This window comes from Alexandromys fortis, unplaced genomic scaffold, assembly GCF_014885135.2.
Source record: "Alexandromys fortis isolate MF-2015 unplaced genomic scaffold, M_Fortis_MF-2015_v1.1 scaffold_22, whole genome shotgun sequence".
In the NCBI taxonomy this organism is placed as follows: domain Eukaryota; kingdom Metazoa; phylum Chordata; class Mammalia; order Rodentia; family Cricetidae; genus Alexandromys; species Alexandromys fortis.
The window spans coordinates 11,511,338-11,523,744 of record NW_026067900.1 but is presented as its reverse complement, the minus strand read 5'-3'; the positions used below and the strand labels follow the sequence as shown (position 1 = coordinate 11,523,744).

At 44.6% G+C, this 12,407-nt stretch overlaps 1 protein-coding gene across 5 annotated transcripts in view; it reads right to left on the bottom strand.

The window, feature by feature from the left end:
- Cilk1 (ciliogenesis associated kinase 1) overlaps positions 1-12,407 on the bottom strand; it is a 64,619-nt gene that overhangs the window by 44,139 nt on the left and 8,073 nt on the right. For 2 of the 5 annotated variants that reach the window (XM_050124621.1, XM_050124614.1), the window contains exon 2: positions 903-960. The exons of the other annotated variants lie outside the window; for them this stretch is intronic. The gene's annotated coding sequence lies outside the window, so the exon portion shown is untranslated. The remainder of the gene's footprint in view (positions 1-902; positions 961-12,407) is intronic. 5 annotated transcript variants of the gene reach the window in all.

Here is a 12,407-nt window from a genome sequence, read left to right as displayed (position 1 = left end):
TTGGGGAATATATGGGCAGCCCTGGCTTCCCTACTCATACCACACAACAGAGAGAGCACATAGCCCTCCAGCTCCGCCCACTCCCACTCCATGCCTTCCCCTGCCCTTCAGGATCAGATTCCCTAGCTTCTTTGTGCTATTCTTTACAGTGAAGTGTTCCACTGCTGGCTGATACATATGCATAAAGCACATAAATATTAATAAATATTTGTAAATAGGGGCCCTTCTTTCAAAGATCTTAACCATGGTAAGGAATGAGGGGGGTGGTATTTCAAGTAGGTCCAGAGTACCGGTTATTTGGGAGGGAATATGGAGCAGGGTTAGTTGGCTTCGTTTCCAGATGGGTTCGTTCCAATTGGGCTTAGGAGGCAATAAGAAAAGCAAATAAACTGAGTCATGAAAAAAAGTTACGTGTGTTGTATGGTGAACAGGAATGCCAGCAGCATGAGGAGCAGCGAGGAAAACATAAGGGTTTAAACTTAGGATAGAGGAGGAAAAATGGGTAACCTAAAGGCATAGTTTCAGATACTCAGATACCTTTGTATATATGGATATACACATGTGTGCACGTGTGTGTGTGTGTGCATGCGTGAATGTGTGGTGTTTGCATGTGGGCATAGGTGCACTGACCTGCGCATGCACTCATGAAGACCAGAGGTCAACTCTAACTATCTTCCTTTACCTCCCCCCACCTTGTTTCTTTGAGACAGGGTCTCTTACTGAGCCTGGAGCTCAATGTTTTGGCTACACTGGCTAAACAGTGAGCTCCAGGATCCATTTTTTTTTTCTGCATTGCCCCCTTTCCTAGCACTGGGATCACATCTGCACACCCAGGCTTTATATATGGGTGCTAAGGACCCAAACTCAAATCCTCATGCTTGCACAGCAAACTCTTTACTCACTGGGCTGTATCTTCTCATCTGCCCATGTTTATAAACATAGCTTCGGCTGGATTCTACTCTGAAAAAGAAGAAAATGCTGTATAAAAAGACATTATCCAGTCAATGGAAGCAACCAGATAAATGCAAGTAAATTAGATAAATATTGTATCTGTCTTAAATTTATTGAAGTGGATGCCTATGCTGGGCTCAGTAATAGCACTTGCGTTATTACTGGAAAATACACAGAAAGATCTGGAGATAAAGGACAATGATGGATGTGATTGCAGTTTCATATGGGATTATGTCCTGATAAAGCCACCGTAAGCTGAAAATAATGTGAATTGAAAATGCATCTGATATCCCTAGCCTACCAATGCTATCCTTTAGGCTTGCCCACCTTCTCCCGGCTAAGCACAGATGGGCTACTTTATCAAGTATTAAATATCTTCTACACACAGAGATGTGCATTTTATGTAGACATGAAGGAATGTAAACAAACACAATATAATGCCAGCAAGGGGAGGTAGGTTTGGGAGCTTCTGTAGCTTTTCTGTAAATCTAACATTTCTACAGCTTAAAAGTTTAAATGTTTCTCCTCAAAGAGGTAGAAAGAGGGGATCTTTTAAAAAGGCACATAGACCACACTGAACAGTTTACCATCATTTAAAACATATTAACGCAGATTTTCTTAGTATGACCTTTCCAGACTCCCTCATTCTTCCATGTATGATCATCATATCATGGACTATTTCCATCGAGGACTTGCTTCAAGCTGATGCAAAGAACATCTGGCCACAGCCAAGAAACAGCAGCGGTGCCACGCCTGACTTCTCCTTCCCCATGGTCACCCTCATCTACTTGGCAGTGTGCTTACTTTCTATGGGCACCCATAGCTCCTTCTGCAGTGGATTTGGACTCCCAAGCCACCACTGTATGTCATCTTCCAGAAACCAACCAACCAGCGCACCCACCCACCAAACAAACCACAACAAAAGCAAACAACAATACAACTCACTGGAGCTCTGATTTGTCAAGAATCACCGAACTAAAGAACTACATTCTTTAGTTTTAAGTTTTTATTATTATTTGTGTCTTTGTGCGTGCTGTGTATTTGGAAGGGCAAGCTGTTGGGGAAGTGGGTAGGTGTGGCATGGCGTGAGTGTGGAGGTCAGAGGACAACTTTGTGGAGTCAGTTCTTCTGCCCTTATGTGGGTTCCTGGGATCAAACTCAGGTCACCGGGCTTGTGCTTTTGCTTTTGTACCTTGACCTGCTGAGCCATTCCACCAGCCCCATAAATAAACATTTATTACTTATTTACTTATTTAGGTTACAGCTGCTCTGTTCTTTAGATAATGGTAAGTTGTTGCTCTTTAAAACTAGGGGCCTGCTATGACCAGGCTGCATTTTTGTTGTTACTGTTGTTTTCTAGTTCATTAGATACTTTTCTTCCTCTCCACCCAATCTTGCACGCTGCTATTCAAGGTAATCGCCACATGTCTAGTGTTCAGAAGAAACCATATCACGAAAGTGTGTATGCACATAAAGTTAGTAATCAAGTGTTGCTTGGCTTCCTGCAGCCTTAACTGCACAGCTTCCCTCATAGGACCCATTTTCCATTCCTTAATTATCTCTGGCACTCACCTCTGAATCCTCTCACGCTTTTCCACCTCCTTGATGAATTGTGTTGACTAAAGCTTACTAGCGATTATATTACAGTGCTGTGTGGGCACCTCCGCTTCTCTTTTTGCAATGGCCTTATACTACCAATCATTAACAAAAGCCTTTGCTTCGCAGTTAATGCCCCGTTATTTCCTTATCCACGTAAATTGGATAACTGCAACAATGCCTTTCTGGATCGCTAAGAAAAGGACACAATGAATCAGCCAATACACAAATTCCCTAGCAATCTCTCCTTGTTACAATTTGCCATTATTATCAAGAAACAAAAATCAATTATTGTGACAAGATCTGACTGACACTGTGTCAGGGTAGAAGCTTTGTAGGCTGGCATGTCAAATAATTACATAATGATTGCATGACAGATTAGTCTAGTGCCTCTTCACGTACTGATGTCAAATTGACCATGTACAATTCTAGTCAAATTTTGCTGGCCCACCCACCCCTAAGAAGCAGGTTGAGTGGGAACCAGTTTTGATAGTTTTAAAAGCTCTCCAGGGAGGACTATGACGCATGGAAGGCAAGGGCAGTGGAGGGAACTAGCACCTCAGAGTGGGGCCCAGTTATGAAGGTGGTTGTGTATCATATAGGAGCTTTAGTCTTTATCCTGCAGAGGGAAACCTCCAGAGTCTTGCAGAGAAACACAAGAGGAAGATTTCCCCCAGAGAATGAATAGTTGTTAGGGCAGAGAAAGCAAAGGCAGAAAGTAGGGGCCACTGCCATGGTTGAGGGACACATGACAGAGGCCTAAACAAAGGCAATCGACCTGACTTAATCAGAAACATGAGTAGACACAGTTTGGGATGTGGAATATATGATTATGTTATTTGGACGATGGAAAGAGATTTATTTTTTAAAAGTCTGACTACCTGGGGTGCTGAATTTGAACTCTACAGAATACTTCTCATCTAAGGATGTAGCTCAGTGGTACAGCATGTGCCTACTTGCACACGGCCTGGGTTTGATCCTTATTGAACCGCAAACTAACTATCAAACAAACTAACAAAAACCAACAAAACCCCTAAAACCAAACAACCGTTGGACATGCTCACTGGGCAACTCTAGATAGCTTTCTAAAAGTTCCACCTTCCCCCTCAGAGAGCACACCAGTGGAACCTAATTTAGAAACATAATACTCAGGCTAAGCTGATATATTTCGAGATTTCATGGCATTTCATTTACATAAAACACAACAGGAATGGTGTCCACGGGGTTGCGCAACATGGCAGTGCTGGGCTCAAACCAAGCTGAACTGCTGTTCACTTCTAGATGCCAAACTTTAAAGAGATACATTAAAGAACACAGTGAGGGTCCTCAATGAGAGCACAGAACGCTGAAGGCACAGGAGGTTGGGGAGCCATAAAATTTTCTCAAGTATGCAGAAACGGTATTAGGGAAAAGGTTAGTTGCATTCTGTATGGATCCTGAGGACAGAGCCGCTCACCACAGGCAGCCGCCTCCTTCTCCAACCTTAATTCCTTCCCATACTTAAAAAACAGAGTGGTGCTAGTCAGACTAGCTCCACACAGAAAGCCAAGGAAAAATCAATTCTAAGCATATCCAAGCTAGAAGAGGTTAAACATCTGAGATCAGGATTGTTCAAACAGGGAGAAGGATGCTCAGTTACTCTGGGACACAACGCGGCGACTGGCAGGCAACACGAAGAGGAAGAGAGGGTGAACAGGAAGCTGGCCCACTCAACTGCAGCTTTACCCTTCCCTAGCGTGTAGGCCCTGATTTTATGCCAGATCAGCAGATTCAGGTCCAGAAGCCACCTGCTCTAGTCCCAGGCTTTAATTTAAACCCAGCAAAGACACGGCACTTCCTACTAAACAGTTTAGAGATGGGATGACAGCCCCAGCACATGGTATCGAAAGGGAAGTGAGTGGGTGATGGCAGAGGAGGGCTGTAGTCGGAATGAGACCAGTGACTGAGAAGCGGCCTGAGATTGTCTTGATGGCGCTGTATAAAGCTGTGCTGTACTGGAGAGGTCAATGCAAAGATGAGACCTCATCTGTTAAAGGTGAACAGAAAGACACGAGCTCAGTCCTGTTTGCCACCAGCAGGGCTGCCATATACTCCCCGATCATACCTGCTTTTCAGTCTTGCTGGATGACCTAACTAAATGCCCTTGATGCTGGATGACCTAACTAAATGTCCTTGATGCTGGATAACCCAACTAAATGTCCTTGATACTGGATAACCCAACTAAATGCCCTTGATGCTGGATGACCTAACTAAATGTCCTTGATGCTGAACTCACTTACTCTTCTACCAAAGACAGGTGAAGGCGCTCCAGATCCAGCAGGGCAAGGTTACACCGGCAGGAAGGCAATGAACCGACTTTCATTCAGCATTATTATTGAGTCAGTTTGTCATTACTGTGAAAAAATACTTGGCACAAACAACTTAAAAGGAGAAATGATACGTTTTGGTTCAACCCACAGTTGGCGGCCTTTGTTGTTTCTCGACTGTGGAAAAGCCGAACATTACGACAAAGGATGCGCTATCAGGCATGTCCGACCTTTAACATGTTGTCTACAAAGTTCACACTCAAGAAACACACAATCAAGTTACAAAAAAAAAAAAAATCCAACCAAATAACCCACAAAAATATCTTAATGTTTTAAGCTTATGATTTATGTTGGATGTATGCATAGTTATCCTCTGCCATGTATCCTTTGAGTCAAAGAATGAACGCACCATTAAAGCAAAGTTGTACTTGGGGCTGACAGAAAGAAAGAGATACAGTGGGAACCTAGGGGACACATCCTCAGTGATCCACTTCCTCAGCTAGCACTGACCTCCGGAGGTTCCCATCACCACCCGAGGCTGCTGTCAAGTCACAAACCCACTGGTTAGGTCAGAACCCTCGGGACCCAACCAGCTCTCAAGGATTGCATCCCCTAGCTGGGGACCAAGCCTTGAGCTCAGGAGCCACTTTCTTCTTAAGCCATAACAGCCATAAGGATTGAAGGGGCTATAGTCAGAGACATGCAGAAGAGGTTACTGTCTACTTGCCTGAGGTTTGCTTTGTGCTTGAACCTCTGTGTGCTTTCATTTCGAGAGGACACAGGACATAAACACAACACAAAGCTTCAATAAGAAATGTCCAGAGTTTACTGATAGCCATCAGAGATGCCTGGAGAACTAGCTGGCCAAAACAGAGGGTTCCCTTCCTCACCCTGGAGTGTTTTTACACCCTTGGGCCTTTAAGATCCCCGTGTGGTGGGTTCAGTCCCCAGTACAGCATAAACTGGCCATGGCGCACCTGTAATCCTGGCATTCCTAAAGTGGTGGCAGGACGTTCTGAAGTTCAGGGTCATCCTCGACCACCTGAGTTTGAAACTAGTCTGATATACATGAGACCCTGTTTCAAAACAACCAAAAGAAGCCATAGCACTACTTGGTATCTTTAATTGTTATGGAACCCGAACTCCGAGTCAAGTTTCCCTACCCCTCTCCACATTTACCTATGGTTCACTGGGATCTCAGCTGAAAGCAGAGGGCAGCTTCAAACGGCTACGTTCCTTACAGTTTGCTTAAAAGACCAACTATTACCTTTTCCACAGTTGTGAGGCAATCCGTATTTGTGTATCCACATTGTTGTACAACAGAGATGGTTGTTGTACTTTCTTGTTGTTGTTGTTTTTTGAGACAGGGTTTCTCTGTAGCTTTGGAGCCTGTCCTGGACCCTCCTCTGTAGACCAGACTGGCCTCGAACTTATAAAGATCAGCCTGTCTCTGCCTCCCTAGTGCTGGGATTAAAGGCGTGCACTACCACCACTGCCCAGCTTGCATTGGTCAGTTCTGCCTTTGTTATAATGTTATAATTTGACTAAAGCGAGGTGGCAAGGAAAGCTCCAAGTTAAGAACTGCCTCGTCTTGCCCAGATCGGCTCATACAGCCATTTTGGACCTCCCGTCTTGTCCCATGGACAGACACAGCTACAGATCCTTGTTCACAGTGTCATATAGCAGCCTGTCCTTATCTGTGCCAGCCCATGCCTTGTGGTGAGTGACCCAGAGGACAGTACTCTGCAGGGTGCAGCCCACACCTCTCTATCCTTTGTGCTTTCACAATGCACACTCCTTTTGCACACAGCAGGTTCTCGAAGGCTGGTCCAAATTTGAAGTTTAGACTTCACTATTTATTTTCTGTACCTCCTTGGGTCCAGAAAACTCACAGCATGTCTGTTTCTTCATGGCCAAAACAAAGATCAGGTAGTTGTTTGAGCTCTCTGGAAGCATTTTGAAGTTCTAAAGCGGAAGAAGAGTGAACAGCACAGGGCCGTTGGAGCTGCAGGCCTCTTAGGCCTCCAGTCACAGGGAGGTTCTCCCATGCTGTTTGGGGAGCCTTTTGTATCAGGGTAATGCTCTATCTAAACAGAAAAAGGCTTTCTTTCAAAGAGTTCTGGCAAATGTTTGAAATAAATGTTAGCATTTTCCTAGCGAGGTGACATTGGCGCAAACCTTCCTGGGCCTGCCCCAGTTCCCTCCTCTCTGTTCATGACCGTGTAGCATGCTCATTCACAGCCTGGACACCAGGCCCGGGACAGCACAACTCTAGTCCATTCTTTATTTTGATGGTCACAGTTACATAGGAATATAAACTTATGTACAGACTGGGGATTTCTAGCTGTCCTCTCCAAAGCCACTTACCCTTTCCAGCTCCGAGGGGAGCTCACAGCCCTTGGCCTTGGCGGTTTTCTGCCGAGCTTCTGTTGCTTTCCCCTGCCCCACAGTTAAGTCTGCTTGTGTGCAAGCCCCTAATGGCCCTTCTCACGGGCCTTCCCAAGTGCACTGCGCTTACGGGTTTCTAATTACTTTCTGGTTCCTAGTTCAAATCTGGAACAACTTTCTGAGAAACTTAATACTGTGAAGTTCTTTTATAAGATGCCTAAAAACAGTCCACATCTTTTCTGTTTCTCTCCCAGGACCTAAGTCTTCCACCCGTACACACTTAAACAAATCTTATAAGCATTTTGACTCTGGACAGCTACTTTTTCCTGCTAGGAACAGTAGCTGTGAGACTGACCGAAACTTCTTTCCGGAGGACTTGCCTTGCTTGCACCTGGACAAAGGAGAGCAATAAAGATGCCTCCGGCCCCCGCACTGACTGCACGGGAGAAGAGGAAACCCATCCTCTGCTTGCCTTCGTCTGTGCCTGGGAATTGTGAAGAAAGAGTTCGTTTAGGCTCAGTTTGAAGGTTCAGCTGTCAGATGGGGAAATCATGGCAGAAGGAAGCAAGTGGTCACATGTCGTCCTTGAAGGGAAGCAGGAAGATGCTCAGACCTCTTCTCACTTTTATCCAGTCTGGGACTCCAGCCTTGGGATGGTGCCACCCACATTCAGGGTGGGTCTTCCCTGCTAAAGTTTCTGGAAACGCAGCCACAGACTTAGCCAGTGGCATATTTCCATGGTGAGTCTAAATCCTGTCAAGTTGGAACTCCAACACATTTAACTCAGTTTACAATCCTTCACTAAAACACATCAAGGATAAAATGGCAGCTTAATATGAAAATAAGAAAAGAGCAGGGAGCCGGGCAGTGGTAGCGCACGCCTTTAATCCCAGCACTCGGGAGGCAGAGGCAGGCGGATCTCTGTGAGTTCGAGACCAGCCTGGTCTACAAGAGCTAGTTCCAGGATAGGCTCCAAAACCACAGCGAAACCCTGTCTCCAAAAAACAAAAAAAAAACAAAAAAAAAAAAAAGAAAGAAAGAAAAGAGCAGGGACCAGTAAACGTTTTCTGTGAAGGATCAGTAAGTACTTGAGGCGCCAAGGCTGCGCATCCCTGGCTCACCCGTCACTGGAGGAGAGGAGCGGTCACAAATGACATGGCTGCAGTCCACCACAACTTTATTCACAAAAACAGGCGGACGGCAGGACCTGCTTCCCAGGCCATAGTTTCCTAACCCCCCAAACAGGAAGTCCCTTTGTAAATAGAAACACTCTCCATATAAACATTTTACAAGGCCACATTTACCAAAATATAGTCATCCCCAGATTCCACCTCCAGGAGGGTGGAGGTTTTAGCATAATCACAATTGCATCCCTAGTACTGGGATCTGGCCGACTGCAGGTGATCTCCGTGCTTCTTTACTCACGCCCACCACTGTTCCTCCCAGCCCCCTTTCTGGAAAAATGGGTCAACCACATTAGGACTCAAAATATGGGCCCTTCTAAAATTGTTGCAGTAATTTTACATGGATATCTTGATAGATCTTGCTTTCTTTTCCTTCAGCTTCACCTGAAATCATTTTCTAATACTTACTTTTGAAGAAAAATAATCCCAAAAGACGCAAGAATTAACTATCATTTTTGTGAACTACAAGTCTATGAAGAAGCATAGTATTTTGGAATATTTGTATATACATGATATTTGTATATACTTTAAACATAGACCACAGCTCACAGGCACACTTAAGAGGGTAATTTCATAGAGCATTTTTATTATGTCTGCTTTTCAACTACACTCTATTAAAGTGAAAATCATGCAAGTTTGTTGGTGGCTGTGGACCCCCAGACCCTGAATTTCCTGTAGACAACTTGTTATGTTTGCAGCTGCTCTGAGCACGAGACCCTCAGGAGTTCCTGATGGCAGGGGAGTGGTTTCTGGTGGGTTTGGCTGGGGCGTGGCTAGCGGTTAAGGATCCCTATATAAGCTGCCCTATATAGTATCCCTATACATAATGCCCAGTAAAGGTGGCATTCTTGTTTCAAGGATGACCTCTCTCTCTCTCTCTCTCTCTCTCTCTCTCTCTCTCTCTCTCTCTCTCTCTCTCTCTCTCTCTCTCTCTCTCTCTCTCTCTGAATGTGTTTAAATCCCCAGCCCCTTTCCCGGACTGCAAACTGTACTGTAGCATGTAGCGTGTAGAACAGGAATAGTTTGCTGCACAAGTTCAACTGTGGGTGTTATGTTGGAGCTTAAAAAGTTTCACATTTGGGGGCTGAAGAGGAGAGATAGCTCGGTGGTTAAGAGCACTGACTGTTCTTCTGAAAGACCTGGGTTCAATTACCAGCACCCATATGGCAATTCACAACCATCTGTAACTCTAATTGCAGGGGCTGGACACCCTCACACAGACATACGTGCAGGCAAAACACCAATGTACACAAAATAAAAATAGTTTAAAAATGTTTCACACTTTGAAACATCAGATTTTTGTTGTTTTGGTCAAGAAGGTAACTGGATATTGTAACCCTTCAACTTAGTTCTGAAGAATTACATTTTTTTTATTACTTTTTAAGTTTTAGATTTATTTACTTCATGTGCATGTATGCATGTCTCCTAGGTGTGTGCCTGGTGCCCAGGAAGGTCAGAAAAGTATATGAGATCCCCCAGAACTTTAGTTATAGATAATTGTGAACCACCACGTGGGTGCTGGGAATCGAACCTAGGCCCTCTGCTCAAGGGACCAGTGCCCTTAACTGCTGAGCCATCTTTCCTACTTGAGAGCATTACATTTTAATGTGGTCTCTACGGCCGGCATATTAGCAGCTCTCTATCCTGTGTTATGCTATGCCTATAAGCATTACATTACAAAACTACTTATAATAATCTTCACTCCAAAAAAATATGTTTCTGCTGGGTATGGTAACCCCAGTACTGAGAGGCAGTTCAGGCTCACTATGAGCTTGAGGCCAGCCTAGACAACATGACAAGTTCCAGGGCCAGCAAAGGCTAAAGAATGAGACTGTCTTAAATAAATATAAATAAGATAAAATAAAAATAAAACCAACATGTTTTAAATGTGTGCTTCTCATATACCCTCAGCCATCCCTAGACTGCAGTGGCCACAGAAGTCCTCTCTACCAATAGGGGAAAGAATCAAATGAAATATGAAGCACTACTGTGCCCATTCCATCTTAAAAACTGAGGATAGGAAGCTGAAAAGCTATTTAAAGTACTAAATATTTTATAATATGAGCTATAAAAATCCTTTTCTTGCCCATATCCAATGCCAAGCTCTTGAATCCTGTCTTGGGGGGAGGCAGTCAAGGTAGACAAATGGAAAAGCTTGCTTTACTTAATTTGGTATGATGATTTGGGTTGGTGGTCTTCTTCTGTCACCTCTGGGATTAACACAAGAAAACTGGAAAGTCTTTCTGTATGTAAATTTGAAGACCATCCAGTACCACGACTTTGCAGGAGAGGTCAGAGACTCCACATCAAACCTTTGCCATCTTCAGAGCGGCACACTTTTAAGGCGTGAAAGTGAACAGCCTTTCATCCATGAAAGGTTCATCAAATGCTCCTGCAACCTCTGTGAAAGGCTTGCGGGTTCTTTTCTAATCCTGAACCCTCACCTGATTTCACAGATCTGCACAGTGAGCTCGTGAGTTACCCTTCCTGTGAAGAGTCCACCTCTCAAAGAGGACGAAAGACACTTCAGTAGCTTCATGGGGAAATTAGGAACATAAGGGTTCAGCTTGGGCTGAACATTTCCCCGAACTGTTCAATAGGGCTCCGTTCCTCACTGGCAGGTAGCTCAGGCTGAGCAGAGAGGAGTATGGTGCCACAGCATTGAAGTTATCATCTTTGGTACAGTCTGACCTGCTTCTTTTACTTCCCTGGGCTTCAAGTACAGGCAGCTTCAATTTCTTCTTCCCACAATATTTCCCCAGGATTTTAATGCAATTTGCCCTAGAAATTGGTTGCTTCACCAAAGTCATTTTACAAAGTAAGTTGTCGGAGTTTTATTAGAGACAGGATCTCACTCTATAGCCCAGCCTGGCGTAAAGCTCACTGTGTAGTCTAGGTTGATCTCAAGCACAGAAATCTACATGCCTCAGCTCCTTGAGTGCTGGTATTACAGATGTGAGCCACCATACCTGGCCAGAACATGTGTACTTTGACAAGGAAGTTAGCATTGTAGTCCAAAGGTAAATAAGTAAGGGCATGGCTCCCCTACGACCTCAGAGTAACGTGTCTATTATCCAGCACACGCCCCTGCACACTCTTAGTCAACCACATCATCTATAAACACTAAGGTCCAGATAGAGTCTGATACTCTAGTCACAGGATGCCCAGGCCAGGTGTGGGATCTTATATCTGAAATGTCAGCACTCAAGAGGCTAAGGCAGGACTGCCTTGAGGCCGAGACAAGCCTGAACACAAAGATCCTGCTTTAAAACAAGACGGCCATGGAGCCAGGTGTAGTGGTGCTGCATGCCTTTAATTTCAGAAGCTGGTAGATCTCTGTGAGTTCAAGGCTAGTCTGGCTGCATAACAAGTTCCAGAACTACACAAGGAGACCCTGTCACAAAAATATGTAAATTAGTAAATAAATTTAATTTAATTGTAAAAAGCTAACATGGCCTTCAAAGAATGCTAATGAAGAATGAACAGTTAAGTGAGATACTGCTTCTCAATCTACACATCAGCTTGTACGGAAAGGTCACCGTTCCTAGTCAATCTGACATAGCCTAGAGTCACCGAGAAGGGAGCATCAATCGAAGAACTGCCTAGATTGATCTGGGGGGACTGTCTTGACTTTTGATATGGGAGGGCCCTGCCCACTTTGGGTGGCACCGTATCCTGAGCAGGTGGTCCTGGGCTGCCTTAAAAAGCTCAGCAAGTATGAACTGTGAGCCAGTCAGCAAGCGGTGTTCCTCCATGGTTTCTGCTTCAAGTTGCCGCCTAACTCCCTTCAATGATGGACTGCAAGCCGTAAGGGAGAATAAACCCTCCTCCCCTAAGCTGCTTTTGGTCAGTGTGTTCTATCGCAGCAACAGAGGGGAAACTACAATGGTCACTGTACCCAGAAGTGTGTCCAGAAACCACCCGGTAAGTAGTCTTGCCTAAACACACAGTTAAAGCTGGGGTGATGGCTCACACTTTCAAT